This window comes from Chaetura pelagica, unplaced genomic scaffold (genome assembly GCF_000747805.2).
Source record: "Chaetura pelagica isolate M959 unplaced genomic scaffold, ChaPel_1.0 scaffold344, whole genome shotgun sequence".
Lineage (NCBI taxonomy): Eukaryota > Metazoa > Chordata > Aves > Apodiformes > Apodidae > Chaetura > Chaetura pelagica.
Window position 1 is genome coordinate 8,853,766 of NW_009953098.1, and position 14,054 is coordinate 8,867,819.

A 14,054-nucleotide genomic window follows, 5' to 3' on the forward strand; every position below is an offset into this window, starting at 1 on the left:
TCTGTGCAGTTGCACTACCTCATGAGAGTGCTGTCGCCTATGGATGCAGTTCCATTGTCCCATCTGAGACATCCACTTGATGCACAGTAGTTCAATTGCCTATTATATCTCCTTTTTGCTTTGTGTTTTTGTACGTGACAAGGAGGAGCCCAAAGTTACTCATATAGGCAGAAATGTCACTATGGAAACAAGGAGACAGTTTAGTAGTTTGGCCGGTATTCACACAGCTGCTCTAGTAACCCAGAAGATGGTGTGACCCTGCCTGTCTGTAGGAGAGCTCCTGAGGAGCAAGCCTGGCTGAGCAGAACACGTCACTGAGGTTGGCAACAACAAACAGCACAGGGCTTCTTTCAAAAGCCCCAGGTATCTGTGCCATGAAATCCAAAGCCTTACAAGCCTCTAAAATATATTTGTCTTGGGCCTAACAAACATTATCAACTTTTTTTCTGTTCTCACAGTGCTTTCCCATATCTAAAGGACTTTGGGATAGCAGAGACAGGAGGAGACTTGAGCAAACTGGACCTTTGCAGCAGGAGGGCACCAGGTTTTACCCTTTCTAAGGGATCAGATGTGTGTTTCTCCAGTGGTTTGTATTGAGAAATAACATTATGTTTATATGCACATAGTAGCTAAGGTCTGTTTTCTGCAGCCCCAGGCAGGCTGTGGACTTGTGCCTAGGAGGGACAATGTCCCACAGCACCAGTAAGCACAAAAACATGCTATGCTGTGTGACCAGGAGTGATATCTGCCACAGCAAACACATCTCATGTGTACAGCACAACTGTTTCTGTCAACACAAGTGAAAATGTTATAAGAATAAAGTTGTGCAGAGAGTGGTCAAAATCCTGCTGCTCATGAGCCTTGGGGGGAGTGCACCTCCCCATCTCCCTCTCCCCATTACTTACTTGCCTCCATTTTCCTCAATCCATGCAGAGAGCTTTCATAACGATGCTGCTGTAACTGATTTCTCTGCAGATGTGTTCTCTGTGGGGTCTCACTCTGTAGTCACTTGACTGAGAGATGAGCATGAGTGATATAGAGATGAGACTCTTCCTGCAGATTAACAGAAGCTTTCCCTACCAGCACAGACTGTCATACCTCATGTGGTATAAAACCAATTTAAGTTGAAAATACAATTAGAAGTAGTAAATATGTAATGTCAGTGCTTTAAATATCTTCCAGACACCTCCATACCCAGGGAGACAACCAATGTGGCATCCAAGTGGATGGTACCCAGAGGGTGGGTGGGAATGGAACCCCAGGTCCCCATTCAGGATATTTTGGATAGTTATTCCTGCCCAAGGTGGGGAATACACACCACCATATCACAGGCACCCTCAGCTTCAGCCAGTTTGCCTGTGGCAACTAATTAGTTTGATTGGGATGTTTTTGCCATTTTTATTGTTTTCTGGAGCCAATTATTAGTGAAGAAGAAAAAGACAGGTTTAACCATCTGTACCTTGGGCAGATCGGACCTTCTCTCTCCCAGAATACCAAAAGGGCTTGATGGGCTCTAGACCAGGACCATAAATGCTGCTTGAGAAGTATTTTCAGTAATGGTGAGTTGCAGGGGAGAGCTTCAAAGGAGGTGCCCTAATCCTTGAGCAACACCAATCTTGTAGCTACCAATATGTAGCTCAGACTTGAGCTACCAATATGTAGCTCAGACTTTTAGCACAACCATTGCTCCAGTGCTGTCAATGTGCCATGCCTGGGAAAGCAAACAAAAGCAAAAACCTTCCAGCTTTTCAAGACCTCCCCCAGCTCAAATCCAGGATAACATTCAGGGACAATTTTTCTCACTCATTCTCTCTACACAAAGGCAGCTAAACTGGGGCACTGATGGGAACAGAATTTGAGGAGGGGAGCACAGACACATGCATTCCCACCCTGTCTCTACCTCTTTTTTTCTTTTTTTTTTTTTTTGCCACCTCACCTCAGCTTCCTTTCATTAGCATGCATTAAATGATACTTTCCAGTACAACCAGGGAGCTGTGACCAAAGGTTAGCATCATTTTGGAAAGACATTTCCTCCAAAAAAAAATAGTTTTTAAAGGTAATTAACTGATCCATTTGAGTTTTCAGCTTTGGTTTTGCTTCAGCCCATCATTCCTTACATGTAACTATGTTGTCCTTTACACAACCACATTTCTTAAAAGAAAATAAATCCTAAAAAGTCTTGATCTTTTCTGGTCTAATTTCTCAGATCTGATCCATTTTCTCCATGCTTGTGCTGCTCAGAAGCAGTGGAAACAAATATTTGTGCAAATCGCTGCCTTCTTTCAGCCTAAGATTTCTATTATCTGATTTATTTAATTCTGTACAGGAAGGAAAATGAGGGAAGATGACCATTTTCTTCCCACTGAGGCAACTTTATATTGGGACTCCTCAGAGTCCAGCACTTCTTCCTCTTTTAAAGGTTCTGCCATCACTGTTGTACTACTAGAAACACAGTAAAACAGAAAAGTGAGCTGGTACCACCAAGAGGTGTAAACAAAGTGAGGGAATCTGGCAGGCTCCTCCATGTTAGGAAATGCAAGCATTTTGTCTCAGGCTGCTCTAGTAAACAGAATTTATAATATGTTCCCCCAGAGCGAAAGATGAAATAATCTCCTGTATATAATATAATTTCTGTGGGAGGAAGTTGTCTGCATCGTTAGTTATATTCAATGTGTTCTCGTTTTCTTGCTTTGTGCTCTGCTTTAAAATCTTAAGCATCAGAAAGATTCCCCTTGGAATCTTCAGTGGAGAACACTGAAATTAAAGACTGAATCAAGAATGAATTAATTCTGATCACTAATTGTAATGCTCATGTTAGCTGGTCCTTGGGAGCAGTGTGAAGAGCAGCTGCTGCTCTGCCGTGGTGAGGTTCTGCTCCCTGCAGCCAGGCAAGAGGCAAATATTTGATTTTAATGCTTCGTCCGCTCCCTGGTGTAACAGTAAACATGTGAAATGTTTGCTGAGTCCAAGGAGTCCCTGTCCTGGGATCCAAACTGCAGGGTCCTTCTGAGCTTTTCCAGGAGCTTTTGCTTTTCCTGTGTTTCCCCTGCTGCAGAGCTTCTTCAAATTTGGCCAGAAACATGCTGGTGAAGCAGCACCACATTTCAGCATTGTTATGTTTGCTTTCAGCCATGTAAGTAATACTGAGCAGTAATACAGCTCTCCAAGTCCCTTTCCAAGCTAGTGGTAACCCCAGTGGGATGCTGGGGACCAAGGGGAGCTTTGTGGTTGGTCTGAATGCCTCCCACCCCAGCAGACCATGACAGTGAAAGTTGATGACCTTAATTTAAGACCCAAATAGTTCTGTGACAGCTCCACTCCCCCAGTAAATATCATCCTTCACAAGTGCAACTTGTCTGCCACCCAAATGGGGGAATTACTCTGAATAGCAAATCGTTGTGCTGCTCAGTCACCTCTTTGCTCCTGAGCTATACAAATGATTAATTTATTTACCTTGTCAGCCCCTCACTGGTGAAAGCCCTTGTCAGACCTTAATTTGAAGCATCAAGCTGATGAACTGGGCAGCTGTGGCAGACATTAGCCCTGCTTGCCCTCTTGGAATATCATTTGGATTCACACTTTCTATTCTCCAGTGCCTGTTTGTAGCAAAGAAGCCAGTGGGAAGGTCTGGCTCAGGTTGACCCTGCAGTGTCCCTTGTCACTGGGTGTGCTGGGGAGCACTTTGTACAACTGGATATGAAAATAAGAATAGTCTCAAAATGTGAGTTTCAATACTATTCCTCACTGAACCTGAATTTCCAAGGTGCACCACTTCTTTCAGAGTGGCACATAAAAGTCCCTGAGCCCTCAGGAGAGTCTTATATGACTTTAAAAAACGTTGGAAAATTATCCATAATGAACATACGTAATTTTAAAAAACTCAGGGATCAGTTTGAACAAACATTTCAGCTCTGGATGTGGCTGTGTCAAGTGAGAATACAAGCAGATACATCGAGCTCCTTTTTCTCATAAAAGCACACTTTAAGTGAGTGCCATTTTTTTAGCTTTTAATGAGAAGTTTCACCCCTTTGAAATGAACTTCACTTTTGACATGTAATGATGCGATTGTTCATCACATCTTTGATTCTGCGTTAGCTGTTGGAATCAAGACATTCCTTTCTTCTCTTTTTTGAGTGTCTCTGAATAGCAAAGTTCAGTTAAAAAAAAAAAAGAAGTTTATCTTCATACACATTTCCCATGTATGTGTAAAACCCACAGCCAGCTTTAGAGCTGCCTCCTGATAAGAGAGCCCTCAATGATTTTTTATAAACTCTACAACATATTGCTGTCATTTTGTATTTAACAGCAGGTGCTATTAAAGGACCTAAAATATGCAAACGTAACCCCTGGAGGTAATGGGAGAGAAGCGTCTTGGTTGCAGAGCTTTGTGCACAGCGGGAGAGTGACAAGTGGTGGGTGTTTGGTGCTGGCACGTTCCCTGCTGGCAAACTCTGAGCCTTGTGGGGTGGAGAGTTATGGTACGACTCATGTGGCACCAGCTCTTCATATATAAATTCCAAATTTAGATTCTCCTTCTTTTTATTTAATTTTTTTTTTTTTTTTTTTTTTTTTGAAAGGGAGGACTTTTTATAAAGGAAAAGGCAGGCACTACTTCTTGTTTAGCAAATACTTCTTCTGATGTTCCCACATGGGAAGGGGACAGGGGAGGGAAAGGAAATCCCTAATGATATAGGAGTCATCAGTCATTGTTCACACCTTATCATCTGGGGACTTAAAGGGATAATTATCATATTAGTGCTGTTCCGAGGCTCCATGATAAGATGGTGATAGACATTTTGACAAAATCAGACCAGCAATTTTTGCAGTGATCTGGAAGACTGTTTCCCATGAAGTAAACTTGAAAGCAGCAGGGAAAATTCCAAATTTAGATGCCATTTCTGAATGGTGTTACCTGCATCTCACCTGATCTGACATATCCCCAGGACTCTGGGCTTGGCAGAGCAGAGGGTGCATTTCTTAAGTGTAGGACCTCTCATCTGCAATTGCATTTCAGACATACTGCGTGATAAAAAACTTTGCAGTGGTTCTGTACACGTGTGTAAATATATACATATGTATTTCTATTAATTCATCCCATAATCGTTACTCAGCCCTGCTATGACACTAGAGCAAAATGTGCCTCTAGCTCAAATTTTGATCAAGAGCAAAACACCCTGTTTGGCATCCTGGCAGTCTCTGTCATCCCTGGTGTAGCACTGAAGTAGCATTTGTGCCTTTGGAAATCTTTTGCTACATCTGGGCTCTCGTTTGTCCAGCACATGTAAGGCAAGCTACAGCTAAGAATACTCAGTGGAATTAAAAGCATCAAGACTGTGGATATGTAAAGGGAAGGAAGGGGAAATTGATTTACTCGTAAAAAGAAATGATTTATTTCCAATTTAATTCACATTAAATTGTGGATAATGTCATGCCAAATGTAAACGGCACCAGAAACTTCCCCTAAATCAGAGTTTCTCAGCCTTTCAGAGGAGAGCAGCTCCCCAACTGCAGCCAGAAACTGTCATGATTTTGTTATAAGAACAAGAAAGTGCAAATGATAGCGTCAGATGTCAGTGTACCTGAGGCAGGTGGCATTTTGAGAGGTCAGGAGAGGATGTGCACTCTTGAGCCCAGGGGTTGTCAGAAGAAGGGGAGCGAGGCTTGTAATGCTGGAAACCTGGCTCAGGGCTGGTAGCTGTACTCTTCTCTGCCTAGTGTAAATCTTGTTCCTGTGCACAGTGTGAAGTAATGAAAAAGCAGGCTCAGGAGGCGATAAATGATGTTATTAGCTGTTACTGGCTTACTACCTCCCTCTACCTGGAGACTGCTGTCTTCCACAGATGGGAACCAGGAAGCATTCCTGTAGCAAGCTTGGGACCCCAGGGGGTCTCTAGGGTGTCCATGACAAAACCCACCCAACTCTAATGGCATAATAGTATATTAATAAATATATATATATATATTTACAGACACACAGAGACCTACGTGGATATGCACATTCATATACATTGGGCCTGTTAGCATGTAAAGAATAAATGCTTTCACAGAAGTGCCTCATGTTCACCATAACATAGAGAGAACAACAAGAGAAACAGGGAAGGAAACAGGGTTTTTTTGCTCTAAGCAAAATAGCTGCAGCTCTTGACATGCATTTAACTGGGAAAAGGCAGAATTATATTAAAAGAATAAGAACATGGAAAAGAAAAAGGCTATTTTTCAAAATAATTAAACACATATAACAGCCCAGCTTCTTGGCAGACATCCTTTTAAGTGCAGAGAGTTATCACTCTTGTTTAAAACCTAAGCATAAAGCACATTCTTTATCTTTGCTCTCCCAGCCCACCTGCTCTCTGTAGATGTGCCCAGCTGCTGCTGTCCAGGGAATTGCAGCAAAGCCCTGCTAGCAGAATAAGGGGAAGAAAAGAAGATGACTCCACTGTCCTGTGTCCAAGGATCTTCCAGCATGATATAAGGAGCAGTCATGGGATATCCTGGGATATCCTGGGTGTTGGGTGCAGCTGTGTCCTCTGAAAACTCCAGGTATCTTTAACAGAAGTGACTTCAAAGAAAACTGGCTGCACTTTTGCCTGTGCTGGGTGGCTGCAGAGCCAGCTGGTGAGTTCACAATAGACAAAATGGCATTTTCACTATCACTTACAAAAGCAATCCATTGACTGCAGTCTGTTTCATCTGAGGCTTTCCAGATGCTCCTGCTGTGCATTAATCATCAACAGAAATCCTGAGGATGACTGGAAGAGCTCTCTGCATCTGAGACAGGCAAAGACAAAGAGCTGGTGTGGACAGCTGGAAGATTTTTGCAAGAAGGCTTGCTGCAGCCATGCTGCAGTTTTCAATTTGTGGTGGTTTAAGATAGTATTCTAGAATCACAGACTCATTTGGATTGGAAGGGACTGTAAAAATCATCTAGTTCCAACACCTCTGCCACTAGACCATGTTGCTCCACGCCTCATCCAACCTGGCCTAGAACAATTCCAAGGCTGGGCCATCCACAGCGTCTCTAGGCAACCTGGGCTAGTGTCTCACCACCCTCAAAGAAAATAGTTTCTTACTAATATCCAATCCAAATCCCCCTCTTTCAACTTAAAACTATTCCCCCCCATCCTACCACTCAATGCCCTTGTAAAAACTCCTTCCCCAGCTTTCCTGTAGCCCCTTCCGAAATTGGAACGTCCTCTAAATTCTCCCTGGATGGACAATCCCTTGCAATGATACAGCTGGGGACAGAGGACTGGGACAGAGAAATTATTTGGGAGCTGGAGGAGGGATGGGGAAAGCCTGGCAAGGTCAGGGGGTGGATGCTTTGGCAGGGATGCAGCTGTGGGCAGAGCAAAACATGCCATTTACCAGGTGGCTGATACTGCAGTTTGTCAAGCCAAAATCTTCATCATCCAGCTCCACTGCTTTCCCTGGAAGAAAGCCAGCAGCGCTCTGGCTCAGTGAATGCAAACCACCAGCCCATCAAATGTTTGAAGGGGAATATGGGCTTAATAATGCTTCCTATGCATGCTGGCAACAGGTATTTTTAATAGGGTCACTATCTGGAATGCCTGTGATGATATATTGTATATTCTGAATGTACCATTTGTTGGAATTGTCACATTTATGGGAAAATCAATAACATTTTGAAAATGCTTTTAATGTTTTACGCCACATGTACAGCTAAAGGAAAATAATGGACTTTATCCTCATTTACCAAGAATGACATCCTCCTATTGAAAACTGCAGGTTTAGGAGAATAATTTCTATATCAGATCTGAAACAATTTGATATATAGATATTAAGGTATTTGATGAATATCTTAATTCCACTGCTCATAGAGCAATGTTATTAATTATGGCATAGAAAATTGAGACATTCTTTCATGCAGCTTTTCTAATGGAAAATTTTCTTTGAAAGTTTATCTTCAAATCAAAAATCTTCTCATACAAAAAAACCCAAACAAACAACAAAAAAACCCCACATAAAAACAACAACAACAAGTTAATTTGCAGTTAGTTACCCTACCAAAAATCTCTTCCTTAGAAATGTTTTGCTGAGTTAAGGGCTGTTTCTTTCATCATTTCTCCTAGAAGGCAAGGGCACCACAGCAAATTCTGCTGAATAAAGCAGTGACAAGAACTGCAGATTGGCATTAAAAACCAGAAACCTTTGACAAGCAGCTGCCATGGAATGTTATCATTATTGAATCTCATATTTAATTGTCATCCAAAACTAGATAAAGTCTTTATGGACCAGAAAAACACCATTTCTGTATCAGCTGGTGGAGGTTCCTACTCTCATATCTAATGAGCTACAAAATGAGACCTGAAACCTGCCAATGGCTACAGGCAGAATATCTCCCAAGATGGATTGCAACAACATGTAATTTTGATACAAAATTTTACCTTTAGGTGGGAAGAAAGGAACATTTCTGTGAAAAGTGTCTTTCAAAATCACCAGAGAAGCTGGAGAGGGAGCTGGGAGTCTTGGACCAGTGATCTGGTCTGGTTGCATCAGATGTACAATTTAGCACATGGCTCTATAATTGACTACATAAATAACAATATATAATCTAAGAATAAATCAGCTTAGCTGTGATTTATACCTTCCACAGAGCCTAGGGCTGGCAATTCCCTGTTCCCCAAGATGCCTGTTTGATAGAATGCAAACCCCTCATTTGCCAAAGAAGTTTGTAAACTCACACAAACATTTCTCAAATCCTTTCTCTGCAACAGATTTCCTGTATCCTCAGCAAGTGCCTCGTGTGCCACATTTTATTGGCACACACTGGAGCATCCTACACGCAACTCCTGCACATCCTGCACATCCCAGCTGCCTTGGAGAAACACACCTGGAAACCAAGGCAAGAAAAACCATATGAGCTCTCTCCATCAGAGCACAACAGCTTGTGTTCCCCTCAGTTGGACAGGTAGCTGCTGTATAAGTAAAATGGGGAAGTAGTAGAAAACTGCAAAGAAATCCTAATTCCATGCTTAAAACACCATCCCAGGCTAAAGCCCACGAGGGAAAAGAATCATAGAATCACAAACTGGTTTAAGTTGAAAGAGACCTTAAAGATCATCTAGTTCCAATCCCCCCTGCCATGGTTAGGAACACCTCCCACCAGACCAGGCTGCTCCAAGCCCCATCCAACCTTCCCTTGAACACTTCCAGGGATGGGGCAGTCACAGTGCCTCTGGTCAACCTGTGCCACTGTCTCACCACCCTCACAGGAAAGAATTTCCTACTAATGTTCAATCCACATCTCCCCTGTTCCAGTTTAAAGCCACTAGTCCTCATCCCATCATTCCATGCCCTTATGAAAAGTTCCTCCTCAGGTTTCCTGTAGCCCCTTCCGGTACTGGAAAGCCACTCTAAGATGTCCTCGGAGACTTCTCCAGGCTGAACCACCTGTCAGCCTGTCTCCAGAGCAGAGGTGCTTTGGCCCTCTTATTGTCTCCATGGCCCAGTATTCATGGCCAGGAATACCAGTCTGATTCTCCCTTTGTGGACCCTCCTGGCTTGCTGGAGTGGCTTCTCCACAAGGCTGACATGGGTCCAGGTGAACCCAAGCAACAAACACCCACCCTTTCCTTCACCCCCTGCAGCTTAGCAGCAGAATTCAGTAAAATTAGAGCTTTCAGCCACAGGGCAGCGAGAAGGACCAGAGGGGGATTTAATCAGGACAATGTGCTTTTAATTTTGCCTTTTTTCTTTTTGTAACAGAGCCTAGAAAGAGGAATAATTAATACATGAGGCCTGAGAGCAGGATAGGTAGCAATTACAAAAAATTTCATTGAAAGACCCGTTTAATTGTGCCTGCTAGCTGTCTTCCAGGAAACCACTGCTGTACTGATGCTTTGGAAGAAAAAAGATGGTTTGCTGAACCACTTTGATGTTCTGGGCTTCCCTGGAGAGCATTGGGTGGGTTTTTTCTCCTCTGCTGGCCCAGAGCAATCCAGCTTCTCTGCCTCAGTGGCTGAGCCAAAAAAATGGGGTGAGATGGGGGGAAGCATCTGTGTGGGGTGAACCCGCACCAGCACAAAGCTTGAAAGAATGAAGAAAATAATGACCCAAGGTATTTCCACAGACTTAGAGAAAAAAGCTGATATTGCTTTCTTCAGTCTTTGAAAACTAAACAGGGTCAGCTTGCTGTAGAACAATATGATTTTCTTAATGAAAATCCTGAAGGTTTTGAAATCCTTTAAAAAATTATTTCCCCATCTCCCTTCCTTCAAGCCAAAGTTATTAGATGCTCTCAAATGAGATTCACAAACATTAGTCCCCTGATCTATACTTTCTAATGAATAAATTCACCTTCAAAACTCTCCTGGCTCTAAATGAGACTGTAGTAAAAAATCAAATGAGCAGAAATCAATGTTTTCTGATAGTTAGACCATTGTCAAAATGATATTATATTAAAAGAACTACTTGTGAAAACTAAGGACTAAAAGACATAGAGACAACGTTGCTGATGGGGCTGTATCTCCTGGGCCATGCTGTCCGAGCTGTTGGGAAGGGACCTTCCATTGACTTGTCTGTGCTGGGTTTGCCCTGGGAATGCGGTAAGTCTCTGGAGAGTTTGAATAATGAAAGAGAAGAAGGAGACCGTGTGTTGTGTTGCACAGAGAATATTGTGTTTCTATGCATGTGTTTCCTCAGGTGCAGGGGAAGGCTCTTTGCTCAGCCTTCAATCCTCGCACTTCACAAACTCTCTGGAATGGAAATCAGCTCCCAAAAGGCATTTTAAGGTAAATAGTCCCAAATACCTTCCTGGAAGGCAGCAGAGTTTACTGCTAAGAAAACAGCTTTTAAATTCATAGTGCTGGGTTTCAGCTTTACCTGGGGCTGAAGCAGTGGTGGGGTGGGAGCAGAGGCAGCAGCTCCAAGGCTGTGGATGCTGTGTTTCCATCTGCTCTCATGGGTTTCTTGATTGGTGCAATGCCACAACGTCACGCCAGGGCTGGTATCAGTGAGGAGCTCCCCCAAGTCTTTAATTACTGTCTGGCTAATGAGAAGTTTCATTGTGGAAACCCTGCAGTAGCACAGGGCAGAGTCAACATTCATCTCTCAGTGCTGGGTCCTCTCCACTGCACAAGCCCCACTGCTGCTTTCTTCCTGTTTCTGAAGCATTAGAAGAACTGGCACAGTGCACTTTGCATCCAGGCATTCCTTTTGGCTGCTCTGGCATCATGCTGATGCTTGGCTGTGGGCTCCAAGTTGAGCTCCAGGGAAAATCTCAACCTGGAGAAGAAGACCAGGATGTGGGGACACCAGGTGTGGTGGCAACCTGGAGGCAGATGCATCCAGAGAGGAAAGAATGCTCAGTGGTGAAGTGGTTAGTCTGGTGACACCACCTCAAGTGCCTTGGGAACCTCTGTGCTGCCTGAACTCAAGAAATTACTTTAAAATGTTCCCAGATGGCACCAGTTTTTCCCAACATCCTCTGGCCACTCTGTGCACCTCCTACTTCATATGGTCATCAAAACCCAGAGCAAGACTATTTGAGGCTCCTTTTCTGAAGAACTGGGCAATTATGATAGTGAAGGAAATCACATGAGAGAGAAAAAAAATGCACTTTTTGAGCAAGACATCATTACCTGCAAGACCAAGGTAGGACCTTCACTTCTCCACCACTCCTGCAATGTACAGTCTCCTGCTGTAACAATAATAAGATTTTGTGTTCAAATTGAGCTTTTTAAGGAGGAAATAGCTGTTATCCACCTTCAGGAGAAAATGGAGGTCAGTTGTCTAGGGCTGCATGGTGAGACTTGGCAGAGACAGCAACAAATGAGGGACCTGGGCTGCCAGGTCCACAGCCTGACTCTTGGCTGTGTCCACCAAATTGCTGGCAATTCAGTCATTTTTTCTATTTTCTTCTCAATCTTCAGCAAAATGTGAGCTGTCGGGCTAAGGGCAGTTTGACCCCCAGAATCTAACCAGTTCAGTTTCTAAATTCATGGGTAGATTAGAAAGTAATTTTTGTTGTCATATTTAGGTTCATTAGTAGCCTGTTGAACGAATTATCTCTGATCCCGCTGATGACACTTGATTGGGCTCCAGCTCCAAGCACACCAGGACCCTGCCAACAGCCACCTGTGCTATTCCCAGCCAGTTGTCAGCAGGAGAAAAAAAAAAATCATTACAAATTTTGTCAATGTCACTTGGTCCTGACTGGACAAATTATAAGGGGAACTTTAATGTTTCATGAAAACAGCACCACTACAAGCAGGACTTGCTGGCACTTGCCCTCGGGACTCTTTAGAGCCATCTCTGATGTTGCCTAAGCAGCAAGGATTGGAGTTATTGGAGTTGCAAGGGCTGTCTGATGGTAGGTATGATCACAAGAGCCTCACCTCTGTGTCTGAGCCATTGACATGTGGTTGCTCTCTGCAGCCATGGCCTTGGGAGCAGAGGGGCAAAATGGAAGCCAGAAATTATGAACATGAACGTCTCCTGCCTTTTAATTTATTTGCAACCAATGACTGACTCGTGGCTATAACCCACTCACATTTTAAACAGTGCTTTGGCATGTTTCCACCACCTAATACAATACAGATAATTCTCTCACAATGTACCAAAGATAATGCAATTAGCATGGAGTTTCCATTGACATGTTTTATATTATCTACTTAAAATAATCCTATTTCCTTGCTGTAATCTAATCTAGCTGTGACTTGCTTTGCCCTAAATGAGATACATGGTCAAAGGCAACTCAGCAAGAATAATCAATGGGGGGATAAATGCTGTATCATTGCATTTCGATTGAGACACGATGGATTTGGAGTAGACTTAGCACTATGCCTGGCTCAGGGTAGGATATTTGTTAAACAACTGACAGTGAGTTATTTGAAGGCATCACTGATCTCCAAGTGCAGGAAGATCAAGTCATGCCACTGGAAGGAAATGGCTCAAGAAAGGCATGTGAAGTGGTGTACCCCAAACAAGGAGCATTCTTCAGCAGAACCTTGGCACCACCAAAACACAGCTTCCCTTTAGCTCAGCTGGCACGGTGATAAATGCGGCTCCACCAACCTCAGGGTGCAGGAAGCACCCAATGTGAAGTAAAACATTAACAGTTTTTTGTATGCGACCATGTGAAACATTCTTTGCCTTACCAAGGAGTTTCCAAGTGATGTGGAAAATTCCCCTGTTTGAGACAGAAAAGGGATTTGGGCTGGTTTTGTTCCTTTCTCATCCTCTAATGATCTGTCTGCCACAAAATGAATTTATAGTTGGCTGAAAACCTAGATGAGCTTTCAGTATCTATCAAAACTTCCCAGTCTGACATTTGCCCTCTGCAACCACATGCATCCATCACTTTTTCTTCTCCTGTCTTCAAAGCATCCCATCATGGCTGGGCAGAAAACATGGAAATTCAGATGATTTATATGGAAAGGACATCCCCTGCTTACATAGCAGACCAGATTCTGCCTTGCATTTTCATGCACTCAGTGTAGCATCCATTGGGAATGTTTCTGGTGGGGTCTGAGCTTGAGTCTCCACAAGTAGGATCAGTGCCATCACTCAAAATCTTGGAAAGGGGTATTTGTTCCTCCTCTCCTGACCCACAAAGCCCACAAATGTGCTTTTCTTGTGGACATGTATTTTTAATAGTCAAACATTCAGCCAACAGACTCCAGACATCTTTTTGGGTTAGTTGCCACAACTGAAAGATCTGATGGAAATGGGGCCAGGGAGAGGGGGGTTATAACACAAGACAGTGGGTTTGCCACAGTTGAAAGTCAGATTCATCATTACAGATGGAGGGAATGATCCTGCTCTTAGCATCAGAGTTGCACCATCTAGTCGAACTGCTGAGTATCTTGCTCAGTAAAACACTTAAGCACATGCTTAGCTGAAGGAACATAAATTCTGTCTCCCACGCTCTGGAATTAGTGACTGGGCTTACAGAGAAATCTGTCTCCAAAGTGCCTTAAGGACTCACTGAGCAGAGATGAAGCACCTCATGAGCTCACAGGCTTTGCCAAACTGAGTCTTTAAAGAAATCTGGTGGCTTTTGAGATGTTTGTATTCCTCACAACATGGGCAAA